The 12785-nt window shown below is 43.6% G+C and overlaps 1 long non-coding RNA gene across 1 annotated transcript; it reads right to left on the bottom strand.

Moving 5' to 3' along the window:
• Positions 1–225: 225 nt before the first annotated feature.
• Positions 226–3663, bottom strand: LOC120373160. The gene is made up of 3 exons (XR_005585416.1): positions 3550–3663; positions 3368–3472; positions 226–430 (listed from the first exon to the last, which is right to left on the bottom strand). It is a non-coding gene; the product is annotated as an uncharacterized LOC120373160 (long non-coding RNA).
• Between the last annotated feature and the right edge of the window lie 9122 nt (positions 3664–12785).

Raw genomic sequence — 12785 nt, 5'->3', positions numbered from 1 at the left:
CCACCACCCTCATAAGAGGGTTAAGGTGGGCTATGAGAATGGGGGTGGGTTAGGGCCGTACCAATCAGAGGAGTCCCCAACCCCCTTCCCCATTCTGTTCCTTTATCCAGTCCTTCTCATTAAGTCCTTTACCAAGCCATTTATATGGTCACTGGCTGTCTTCCCTATGGAGTACCTGCACTGGACATCCGTCACAAGGAGGCACCAGCAATTTGCTTGGCTGCCTCCCCCCTAACCCAGCAGGGTTCCCAGACATCTCCAAGTGTCTTCTTGCCTAGGAGCCCTAGTGGGGAGAAAGAACCCATAGTCCCATGTGTGATCATCAAGGGGCACCAGCAGCTGCATTGTTCTTGACCCAGTACAGGAACAACCACCCTCTATGGAGAGCCGTATAAGCGACCCACTCTGGATCCTTGAACTGACAGGATTCCTTAAAAGAAAACAAAATAAACTACATGTAAACCTGGAGCCAAAAATCTCCATTCCACCGACCACATCATATTCCGAGCTTCCAGAGAGCCAGTGGCATCTGTTCGGGTTCACTGCTAGCCCCTGGTGCAAGCTCAAAAAATCTGTCAAACTGGAAATGATACAAGGCGACTGCTATGCCATTATCCATGCCCAGCACGTGCTTGGAAGAAAAACAGATGTTGAAGGTTAAACATTGTAGAATGAACACCCTTCCCAACTTCATAACCCTGTGCGATCTGGAAGTTTGGCGATTGATAACATGTACCACTGCCATGTTGTCATATCAGAAGCACACCCTTTTATTAGCCAGCTCTGATCCCCAAATCACCACCACAATTAAAATGGGGAAAAATTCCAAGAAGGTCATGTCACACACACACACCCCCATTTTGTGTCCAGGTGGTGGGGCATTTTTGTGCACATCATTTGCCTAAAACCTATGCCCCCTGCTGCATCGGAGTAGATTTTTAACCCCCCTTGTAATAACCATTCCTCCCTCCACAATGATACTTCATTAAATCGATTCAGAAAACTTTCCCCCACCCTCAAGTCTTCCTTCATCTCTCTAGTGACTCCTATGTAATGGTGTGGCCTAGCTATGCTGGCTGTTGCCACGGCCAGCCGGGCACAAAACACCCACCCTGGGACAAGAACCCTGCAAGCAAAGTTCAGGTGCCTCAGAATAGACTGCAGTTCCTGCAGCATGAGTTTTTTAGCCCCCACTGCTTTCTGGAGCAATCCCAATAGCTCCTGAATCTTATTTGGGAGCTGAGATTCGCCCTCCTTGGTGTCCAGCTCAATGCCCAGGTAGGTCAATGTAGTCGAAGGGCCTTCTGTTTTTCCCTCCACTAGGGGTACCCCCAACTTTTTAGCCAGGGCCTGAAATGTGTCCAACAGGTAAACACACTCATCTGACCCGGATCGCCCTGTGAACAAAAAGTCATCAATGATATGAACTGCTTCATCATTGAAGGAATAGCGTATGGACCATAGTGCCGAGTCTATTCCATCATTAACAGACCCACCTTGCGGGTATGACAGGTGATGATTAGTCAGTATGTACCCGGGGTCTTCTTGGGGATCAACCCCCAGGGGGGAGGAACTCTCAAATGTGCTATAGGTAATTGATCAAATGGCCCAGCTATTCTGCCCTCCTTTGATTCTTTTGCAATCTTTTTTTTTAATAATATGTCCAATCCCAGATACTGACTTTAAATTTTTTGACATCAAATGAGTCCTATTCCCCACAAAAGGGGTCCGAAATCCTGCTGTAAACCCCTCCCACAAATATGCCCCATCTGCCTTGTTAGGGTAATTCCATAGGAGAACCCAGGGCCGGCGCTTCCATTTAGGTGACCTAGGCGGTCGCCTAGGGCACCAGGTTTTGGTGGGGTGGCAATTTGGCGGCGGGGGGTCCTTCCGCGCTCCGGGTCTTCGGCGGCAATTCTGTGGCGGGTCCTTCACTCGCTCCGGGACCCGCCGCCGAAGTGCCCCAAAGACTGGGAGTGCGGAAGGACCCCCCCGCCGCAGAATTGCCGCCAACGACCGGGAGCGAGGAAGGACCCCCTGCCTAGGGCACCAAAAACCCTGGGGCCGCTCCTGGGAGATCTCTTAACACATCTGGCCTAACTGGTGTTGGGGCCCGTGCCCACTGCACCACCCCCAGCTCATCCCCCCTCCCCAGCTTGTGGTCTAGACCCTGTTCCACCCGTGCCAAACCTGTGGTTGACACTTGCACCAGCCCCATTCCTGTTTCCTCCCTGTGATCTTCCCAAACATGTCTCGCAAACATGCCGGTATCTACAGGTGCTGCGAAAACAACCACCATCGTTAAATGCCCAGCAAATATTATTACGTGCCTCAGGCCTCTCCTGAGCTTGCTGCGGTATGAACAAACCACTGTCTGTGTGAACTCCTTGCGCCCTTGGTGTCATCCACTCCAAACACAGTGTGTGATGAGGTATGTCCCACCTTATCCCCGTTTGTGTGGCTGCCCTTAATCGAAACCGCTCATTATAATTAAACCAGGACATGCCCCCAAACGTGTGTGCCCACCTAATTATGTCCATAAACTTGACCAAGGCAGGGCTCCTCTCTGGGTCGGCCTGTTCTATAACACCTGCATAGATGAGGAAGGCAGCCTCCCAATTTTCCCATGTTCTAGGCACCCTTGGCCTCTTGGGTAGCTCGCTATTTTGCTTGCCTTGCCCATGCTTACTGTCTATCAATACCTCCCTGTGCAATAGGGATAATATGTCCACGTATTCACCTCTCAGGATTTTATCTTTAGTTGTACTGAGTAGGTGAACTCCCATCAGGTCAGTCACCCCGGCAGAACCGTACTCAGGACTGCATGGAGGGAGTGCTGCAGAGCCCTGCTCCCCCACAGGCCCCACTAGGGGTCTTGACTCTGTCACATGAGGTTACATTCCCTGATGGCCAATGAGTACCCATTTGCCCAGGGGCTTCATTCCCAACATGACTTTGCTACCCTTGCTGAGGGCCTGCCCCTGTTCTTCTGCCCAAACTCGAGTCCATGCTGGGCCTACCCTGTTACCCTATGCAGACCCCTTGCCTACAGCTACCTGAAGTTGCTGCAGTAAATGCAAATTAGCTTGCAGCAGCTATGTCATACCATCAGTGCCCCCACAGAAGGTGCCACCCCTAGGTGGATCTGCCCAGGCTTCTGGACCTCCCACTCCTGGGCTCAGAGTATTTACTACCCCAATAGGCTCATTCCTGTCCCCCTCAGGTGAACTCACTGAGGGACTGGTTGAGCACAGTCCCTGCACCTCGCTGTGGCCCCTGCAACTGCCACCCCTCACTAGGCTGGAAGGCCAGATACCACCCCTGCCACCCATCCCCCCAACCTCTGTCTGATTCAGGTCACACTCACCCCTGGGATCAGCATTACTACCATCCCTTGTGTTCGGTGGAGGAGAACATCCTGGTTCTGGGTGACCTCGTGCCCTTTGGAAGCACTATAATGCTGTGGAGAAAACTACAGAAACAACTTCACTGACCATTTGCTGCACAGCTCTGCTGACTGTCCCATTAATGCACACACAGCCTGCCCACCTGCATGCGTGGATGCTTCCCTTCAGTCATTTCCCTTCCTCAGTCCATGAGGCTGCCCTGGGTTATGCCCTGGGTTATTAAACACACCACCCTGGGCATTAGCAGCCCCCTCACTGGTGAGCACCCCTTGCTGCAATACTGATTCCCTTGGGTCCCCATCCAGCCCTTGAGCTCCATTAGGACTGCCCTGTGCTGTAGCTGCTGCCTCTGCTTGTCCCCTTTCCAGCAAAGTACAGCCACCTGAGCAGCAACCTGCTCACAGCCATAAAGAATTGCAGCCTGATAGCCCATACACCTACCTGCAGCATGGCTGGTACATGAAACAGTTAAATTCCCTCGTCTCTCTCTTCCCCTCCTCCTCCCAATGCACGTTGATTGTTTCAGAGGCTGACTAGCTTCGCTTGCCAATTCACCCTTCCCATTGCAGATTCCAACCTGCCTCTGGGTGGAAGTACCTAGGGCAAGGGGATGCTAGTTCCCCATCTTTCCAGTCTTCCCTTCCTGCATGAGCCTGAAGCCAGGCTGTCTCGAGACTGCAGCTTCACTTGCTAAATCACATCCTTTGTGTCCTACTTGTAATTTGCCTCTGCCTGCCCTTCCCTGCATCTGGGCCTGGGGGGTAACAGCCCCCTTTTTCCTGAGCTCACTCTTCTCTGTGCCTCTGGAGCTGTGCTGCTTCACAATCTTGTTTGCTGGCTTACTCGCTGTGTGGAACTCAGGGGCAAATGCTTATTGAAGTGTTAATGGGCAGGATGGCTTGCATTGGATTAATGAATGAATTAAATTACTTCATTTAAAATAACCAGAAACTATTGAAGTAGAACAGATAATAATTCCAGGGTAATGTCAGTCCTGATTTCCAGGGGATTGTGCAGGATGCAAGCCAGTGCAAAATTTGATATTAAAGGTTGCCTTGGGATTAACACCAACATTGCTTTAGATCTCACATACACAAATGTCGCCTTTCAAGTGACTACTTTAAAGCTCAGTGGGGTAGCCATGTTAGTCTGGATCTATAAAAAACGACGGAGTCCTGTGGCACCTTATAAACTAACAGATGTACTGGAGCATAAGCTTTCATGGGCGAATACCAACTTCATCAGATGCACGAAAGCTTATGCTCCAAGACGTCTGTTATTCTATAAGGTGCCACAGGACTCTTTGTCACTTTTTACTTTAAAGTTGAAGATGCTGAAGCAGCCAGAACACCCTTTTTTTTGAAGGGAGAAACAAAGGAATGTTTTTGTGGTTAACAACAGTGCCTTGAATTACAGTATCTAAGTAAAGCAAAAGTCTTAGCCATATCACTAACTGCAGATGCTGGGCAGTTCCAAATGTCTCCTCTTCCTGACAATTCTCATTTTACTGCTTTAATTTTGAGTTTAACTCATTACACTAACTGTACACCCACCTGAGTAGTTCTTCAGTTAAGAGAAACTTCCTGTTACCCTGTCAATAAAACTTGACATTCCCTTGACATTGTGGAGCAGCATAAAAGGCATGTATTGAGGGCTGAGATTCAGTTCCAGTGTATTGTACAAAAAGAGTTATGGTTGGTATAGCCTATCCTTAAATCTGACTTCCTTGTTCTTATGAGCTTCAGTTTCTTGGTGATAAGTATGTATCTCCTTGGCATTGGAAATGGGTTAGTTTCTGAAATAGGTTTGCTTCTTGTTCTTATGTGAAACCTTGACCTTCAATAGTTGATCTGCTGAAATTCACATTATTTTGTGAATACCTTAAGCTTGCTGGCACTCTGTTACTGAAAGCCAATGAGAAGAAGGCAAGTAAACAGGTGAGCCTTAAAGGACAGAAAGTTGTCTGAAAGAGGCAGAGAAGACTAATGAACGATGGACAAACATTTGCTTTGGAATTACATGTTCTACATAGGTGTGATGGGGTGTTAAGCCCACACTAGCCTGGAAAGGGTTAACCCCCCTTTGAGCCATATTAAGTAACCAGAAAAGCCACACCAGAGGGAGAGTTAGGCTTGATAGGTGATCCCTAGTTGATGATGGAGCCCAGCTGAGAAGACGGGGGGGGGGTAATAAAGCCAGGATATTTGCATCTGAAAAAGAAACCCACAATCACTCTCTGAACACTAGAGAGGGAAAGCAGAAACCCTGGGGATCCAGGCCCGGAAGGAAGGGTTTACCAAAAAAGGTGGTGGTGCAGAAGCCCGAGAAAGGCAGCTTAGGAAACGGATCAGGAAAATGGCAGAAAGGTGGGATGTTGCGAACATTGGGTCACTGATTAGAAGGTCCTTGAGCTGGAACCCAGAGTTGAGGGTGGGTCTGGATTCCCCCACCAGCTGCTGGGGAGGTGGCACAGTCATAGAATTCAAGATCAGAAGGGACCATTATGATCATCTAGTCTGGGCAGTAGGTTTGAAGAATGCCTGGGATTGTTTTTCCTGGGGGACTTTGATACCATGAAAGGGGAAAACACATAATGACCTGGATGGAAGGCCAAGCCATGAAGAGGAATTGTGTGGCGTGAGGGAAGGGAGTGTCGGACCTGCAAGGAAGTAATCCCCAGAGAACCCAGGAGGAGGCATGACCATAAGAATGGCTGTACTGGGTCAGATCAAAAGTCCATCTAGACCAGTATTCTGTCTTCTGACAGTGGCCAATGCCAGGTGCTCCAGAGGAAATGAACAAAACAGGTAATCATCAAGTGATCCATGACTGTCGCCCATTGCCAGCTTCTGGCAAGCAGAGGCTAGGGACACCATCCCTGCCCATCCTGGCTAATAGCCATTGGGGGACCTATCCTCCATGAATTTATCTAGTTCTTTTTTGAACCCTGTTATAGTCTTGGCCTTCACAACATCCTCTGGCAAAGAGTTCCACAGGTTGACTGTACATTGTGAAAAATACTTCCTTTTGTTTGTTTTAAACCTGCTGCCTATTAATTTCATTTGGTGACCCCTAGTTCTTGTGTTATGAGATGGAGTAAATAACACTTCCTTATTTACTTTCTCCACACCAGTCATGATTTTATAGACCTCTATCATATTCCTCCCCCCAGTTGTCTCTTTTCCAAGCTGAAAAGTCCCAGTCTTATTAATCTCTCCTCAGACGGCAACCATTCCAAACCAGTAACAAATTTTGTTGCCCTTTTCTGAAACTTTTCCAAGTCCAATATATCTTTTTTGAGATGGGGTGACCACATCTACATGCAGTATTCAAGATGTGGGCGTACCAGGGGTTTATATAGAAGCAATATGATTTTTTCTGTCTTATTATCTATCCTTTCTTAATGATTCCCAATGTTCTGTTTGCTTTTTTGACTGCCGCTGCACATTGAAGATCGATGAAAAGCATTAATTTAGTTTCTCCACAATGGCCTTATCGTCCTTGAGTGCTCCTTTAGCATCTCCTTTAGCACCCACAGAAGCAGGAAGCCTGCTGATTTAAAATATTTTTTGCTATTACTTTTTGAGTCTTTGGCTAGCTGTTCTTCAAATTATTTTTTGGCCTTCCTAATTATATTTTTACACTTCACTTGCCAGAGTTTATGCTCCTTTCTATTTTCCTCATTAGGATTTAACTTCCACTTTTCAAAGGATGCCTTTTTGCCTGTCACTGCTTCTTTTACTTTGTTGTTTAGCCACAGTGGCTCTTTTTTGGTTCTCTTACTATGTTTTTTAATTTGGGGTATATATTTAAGTTGAACCTCTGTTATGGTGTCTTTAAAAAGTTTCCATGCATCTTGCGAGGATTTTACTTTTGGCGCAGTACCTTTTTAATTTCTGTTTAACTAACCTCCTCATTTTTGTGTAGTTCCCTTTTCTGAAATTAAATGCTACAGTGTTGGGCTGCTGTAGTGTTTTCCCCACTACAGGGATGTTAAACTTAATTATATTATGGTCACTATTACCAAGCAGTCTAGCTTTATTCAGCTCTTGGACCTGATCCTTTGCTCCACTTAGAACTAAATCAAGAATTGCCTCTCCTCTTGTGGGTTCCAGGACTAGCTGCTTGAAGAAGCAGTCATTTAAGGTGTCAAGAAACTTTATCTCTGCATCCTGTCCTGAGGTGACATGTATCCAGTCAATATGAGGATAGTTGAAATCCCCTGTAATTATTGAGTTTTTTATTTTAGTAGCCTCTCTAATCTCTCTGAGCATTTCACAGTCACCATCCTGGTCAGGTGGTCTGTAATACATCACTACTGCTATATTCTTATTATTCAAGCATGAAATTACTATCCATAGAGATTCTATGGTACAATTTGGTTCATTTACGATTTTTACTTCATTTGATGCTATGCTTTCTTTCACATATGGTGCCACTCCCCCACCAGCACAACCTATTCTGTCCTTCCGATATATTTTGTACCCTGGTATTACTGTGTACCATTGATTATCCTCATTCCACCAAGTTTCTGTGATGCCTATTATATCAATAATCATAAGTGAACCCTGTGGCACTTGATCAGTGACTACACAGGGCTTTATGCTGTTATATGTTAAAACAAGTGAGCATGCAGTTTGGTGCTATCAAATAATATTTACTAGTAATAACCACTACACCTCACATGCCAGATACTGGTGTCTACCACGCCCAGGTCAGTCAGTCCAGCATCTTCTAGGGTTGCTTCTTTGACACGCAGTTGAATTTGTTTGAATCTGACCCTTAATTTTGGAAGTTCAGCATGCTGTTTGAACTGACTGGGATTTTAAAAGTTGTCAGAGGAAGCTGGGTAAACAGTTATGTTTTTGGTGCCCCGGAAGTGATGTGAGGTGATTCTGGTTTTGGCACCTAAGAAAGAAGGCATTAGGTATTGAGGCTACATCCTCTGTAGCTACAGAAAAGGTGGAGGGGCAGAGACACCACTTCACATCCCAGCAAACTTAGCCTGCGCCACTAACTTTTTGGTATGAATTAAGCCAGTAAGTGTCTGAAAAATAAGTTAAAAAGCTGGCAGTTTGCTTTCCTCATTTAAGGTTATCAGCAGGTTCTCATTGTTGGGTTTTGTCCTAAAATACTGATGTTGGAGAATGATCATTTAGAGTGTAGTATAACATGCCAATATCAAGTGATTGATGGGCGTCTAAGTAGGGCTAGCGGCGTGTTTGCAAACACTCTACTTCCTGGACAGATGATATGAAGCTGTTTTAGAGTTTGTGCCCATGTGGCACACCCATGAGTTGTTAAGATTATTCCAAAATATATAGAGTATTTGGTGTTGTGCAGCACAGAACAGTGGTGACAAATCTCTACGGAGCTTTCTAGTAGGCCATTCCATCTAATAATGGGTCTTTCTAAAGTTTTATTTAAAGCACTTAAACAGTGAATAATTTTGGATACCTAGTATCCAACCTGCTGCTTTATTTACATCTAAATTAACAAGATGATGGGTAATGTTGGTCCATAAAATGAGGTGCCAGTTAACTCTAGCTTCTGTTTTATTTTCTTGGATACTGTATAATTCTTACCTAGGAGATGGCTTTGAAAGGTGAACAAGGGTTTCTATAATTAATTATTGGATGGATCACTCACTACAGAAACAGAACATGAAAGGGAAAGGGTCATGGAAAATGTTCCAATCATCATCAAAGCTAAAAACTCTTCCATTCTCTGATGAGAGCAGTGTTTTGATCAAATGTTAAACATAGGCAAAAATCCTTTCAGATGTGTAAATTATACACTGTTACTATAAAATAAGAAGAGCTGGTCACATTTTAAGGGAAAGTGTGATGGTGGGGGAGGAACACCTGAATTAATTATCAGCTCATGTTTATTTTAAATGAGTACTTGGACAAGGTTGACTTAGTCAAAGCTTTTGATATTGTCGTGCACATCATGCGATCTATGAAACTGAAGATGGCAATATAATAAACAATCTTAAGTGACCTCAGCAGTGTTTAAGATAAAGTAACTTCCCAAATGCATGGAATGTGTAATAGTGAAGTGTGATTATCTTTTAATACAATTGATGTGTGACACCAAGGTCACTGAGTTATTGCATGAGTGCAAGCTGGGGTACACACTGTTTTTGGATATCAGTCAGATGGAAGTAAAAGCTTCAGAAAGTGTTGGAGTAAGTTATTGACAGTGGTGGAGACAATATGAAGGTATAAAATGAAGCACAAGTCTTTCCCCTTAAGCTCATATTTCCCTGCTTCCAAGTTTTTGGGGAGATAGGATATGTTCTGCTACAACCTTAATTGTCTTTAAAGGTAGTATTTGTTTGAAATGGAGCTCGGTCGTACAAAGAACTCAATCTGGAGGTTGTGGCGAACATAATAAATGGGATGTTTGGCCAAGTTAGGGAAATAGCTTAGTCATTTGAATGACTTTTTAGCCATTTTAGGGTTTAAACTTTTTAAGGCTTTTTTATGCCAGACACTGGCAACCCACACTGTATTCAATACATAAGCCTACATTTCAAAGGACTGTGTAGTCTGGCTTGAGTTGCCTACTGGTGTTAATGGCAGTTGCAGGCAAAATCCCTGTGTACTGCTTTGGAAACTTTGGAGAAACTGCTCGGTTTTGAAACTTAGTTTCCCCCTGCCAATCTAAATGCTGAAGTCCTTTGCTAATAGCCTTTCAGTCACCTGTTCAAAATATCTAAGCTCTTAAATTCATGCTTCATAATAGGTAATACTTGAAAGAGAAATGACTGTTTTCATAATCACATCATACACTAGAGAAAGCTTTAGTTTGTGTCTACCTGCAGCTGACTTTACATTCTGTTCTTGAAACTGCATTTTTTTTTTAAAACTATGTCATTATTTAGGAAGTTAATTTTAACAGGCTTACAAATCCTGTATGTATCAGAGACAATACAATACAATCCATGCAATGGTGAGCTTTTGTTCAGAGAAATATTATGTAGTAATATAATAATCAGATCTGTCTATTTAACAGGATATTACCATGTTACAGAATGAACATTTTTACGCTACCCATATGTCATTTCTTGTGATTTTATTAGTGATTTATTTTATTTGAAAAACCACGTGTCTACTAAAGTTAATGTTGAAATTGGATAGGTGCACTTTTTTTTCCCCTAAGGGGATGGTACTTTGCATATTGAATAAATGGTAGCTAAATGTCTAAATATCTATCTGTCCTCTTTCTATTTTGTGGGTACATAATTGGTGGATTAATTTTTCCTTAACAACCACCTCCCATAATTTTTTATCCATTCCTCTAGAATTGGACTATATTTTTTTCCAATGAGGCTATCAGTAGCTTAGTAGATAAGAGATTAATTCTTCATTTCCTTTTGTGTGATTGTTTCAGTTAGGAAGCCTCAGGTGGATTTCCAAAGGATCGTTTGGTAATAAATATCCAATAACTTGTGATACTTGGTTATAAATTGCATCCCAGTACTCTTAAGTGACTGGATATGTCTACCATATGTGCCTAAAATCTTCTCTGTCACCACAGCAAAGAGTCCTGTGGCACCTTATAGACTAACGGACGTATTGGAGCATGAGCTTTCATGGGTGAATACCCACTTCATTGGATGCATGTCACCACAGTTTTTCTAACATTTATCCCCATTCAATCTCTCTCTATTTTTAACCTGACTGGTGTCAGGTACCATTGAAATAGTATCTTAAAGAAATCATCTTTATTGTGCTACCAACCAAGGCCATTGGTCCTCTTTTCCTCATCAAATCCCATTTCCCCTGAGGTCTATCCAGGTCTTGTTCCTAGCATCTCATATATGGACATTCTTTTGTTAGGAAAGTTGTCTCCAAAGAATTATATAAACTAGTTATTTTTGTTCCTAATTGACCAGATGCTGTCACTTCTGTTAAAGTTAGCTATCTGTATAAAACAGCTTTTCTAGAAAGCTGAGAAACATAAGGCCTAAATTGAAAGTATCAGTATCATGGGAGAGTGGAAAAGAAAAGCTGCATAAGGAAAGGTCTATGCCCATATCACTGTTGAATTGTGACATGAATATTTTAGTACATAAGAACATAAGAAAGGTCGTACCAGGTCAGACCAAAGGTCCATCTAGCCCAGTATCTGTCTACCGACAGTGGACAGTGCCAGGTGCCCCAGAGGGAGTGAACCTAACAGGCAACGATCAAGTGATCTCTCTCCTGCCATCCATCTCCATCCTCTGACGAACAGAGGCTAGGGACACCATTCTTACCCATCCTGGCTAATAGCCATTTATGGACTTAGCCACCATGAATTTATCCAGTCCCCTTTTAAACATTGTTATAGTCCTAGCCTTCACAACCTCCTCAGGTAAGGAGTTCCACAAGTTGACTGTGCGCTGCGTGAAGAAGAACTTCCTTTTATTTGTTTTAAACCTGCTGCCTATTAATTTCATTTGGTGACCCCTAGTTCTTGTATTATGGGAATAAGTAAATAACTTTTCCTTATCCACTTTCTCAACATCACTCATGATTTTATATACCTCTATCATATCCCCCCTTAGTCTTCTCTTTTCCAAACTGAAGAGTCCTAGCCTCTTTAATCTTTCCTCGTATGGGACCCTCTCTAAACCCCTAATCATTTTAGTTGCCCTTTTCTGAACCTTTTCTAGTGCTAGAATATCTTTTTTGAGGTGAGGAGACCACATCTGTACACAGTATTCGAGATGTGGGCGTACCATGGATTTATATAAGGGCAATAATATATTCTCAGTCTTATTTTCTATCCCCTTTTTAATGATTCCTAACATCCTGTTTGCTTTTTGACCGCCTCTGCACACTGCGTGGACATCTTCAGAGAACTATCCACGATGACTCCAAGATCTTTTTCCTGACTCGTTGTAGCTAAATTAGCCCCCATCATGTTGTATGTATAGTTGGGGTTATTTTTTCCAACATGCATTACTTTACATTTATCCACATTAAATTTCATTTGCCATTTTGTTGCCCAATCACTTAGTTTTGTGAGATCTTTTTGAAGTTCTTCACAATCTGCTTTGGTCTTAACTATCTTGAGTAGTTTAGTATCATCTGCAAACTTAGCCACCTCACTGTTTACCCCTTTCTCCAGATCATTTATGAATAAATTGAATAGGATTGGTCCGAGGACTGACCCTTGGGGAACACCACTAGTTACCCCTCTCCATTCTGAGAATTTACCATTAATTCCTACCCTTTGTTCCCTGTCCTTTAACCAGTTCTCAATCCATGAAAGGACCTTCCCTTTTATTCCATGACAGCTTAGTTTACGTAAGAGCCTTTGGTGAGGGACCTTGTCAAAGGCTTTCTGGAAATCTAAGTACACTATGTCCACTGGATCCCTCTT

The sequence above is a fragment of the Mauremys reevesii genome, linkage group 10, assembly GCF_016161935.1.
Source record: "Mauremys reevesii isolate NIE-2019 linkage group 10, ASM1616193v1, whole genome shotgun sequence".
NCBI classification, from domain to species: Eukaryota; Metazoa; Chordata; order Testudines; family Geoemydidae; genus Mauremys; species Mauremys reevesii.
Note: the sequence above shows the minus strand (reverse complement) of the source record. Positions and strands in the feature narration are given on the sequence as shown.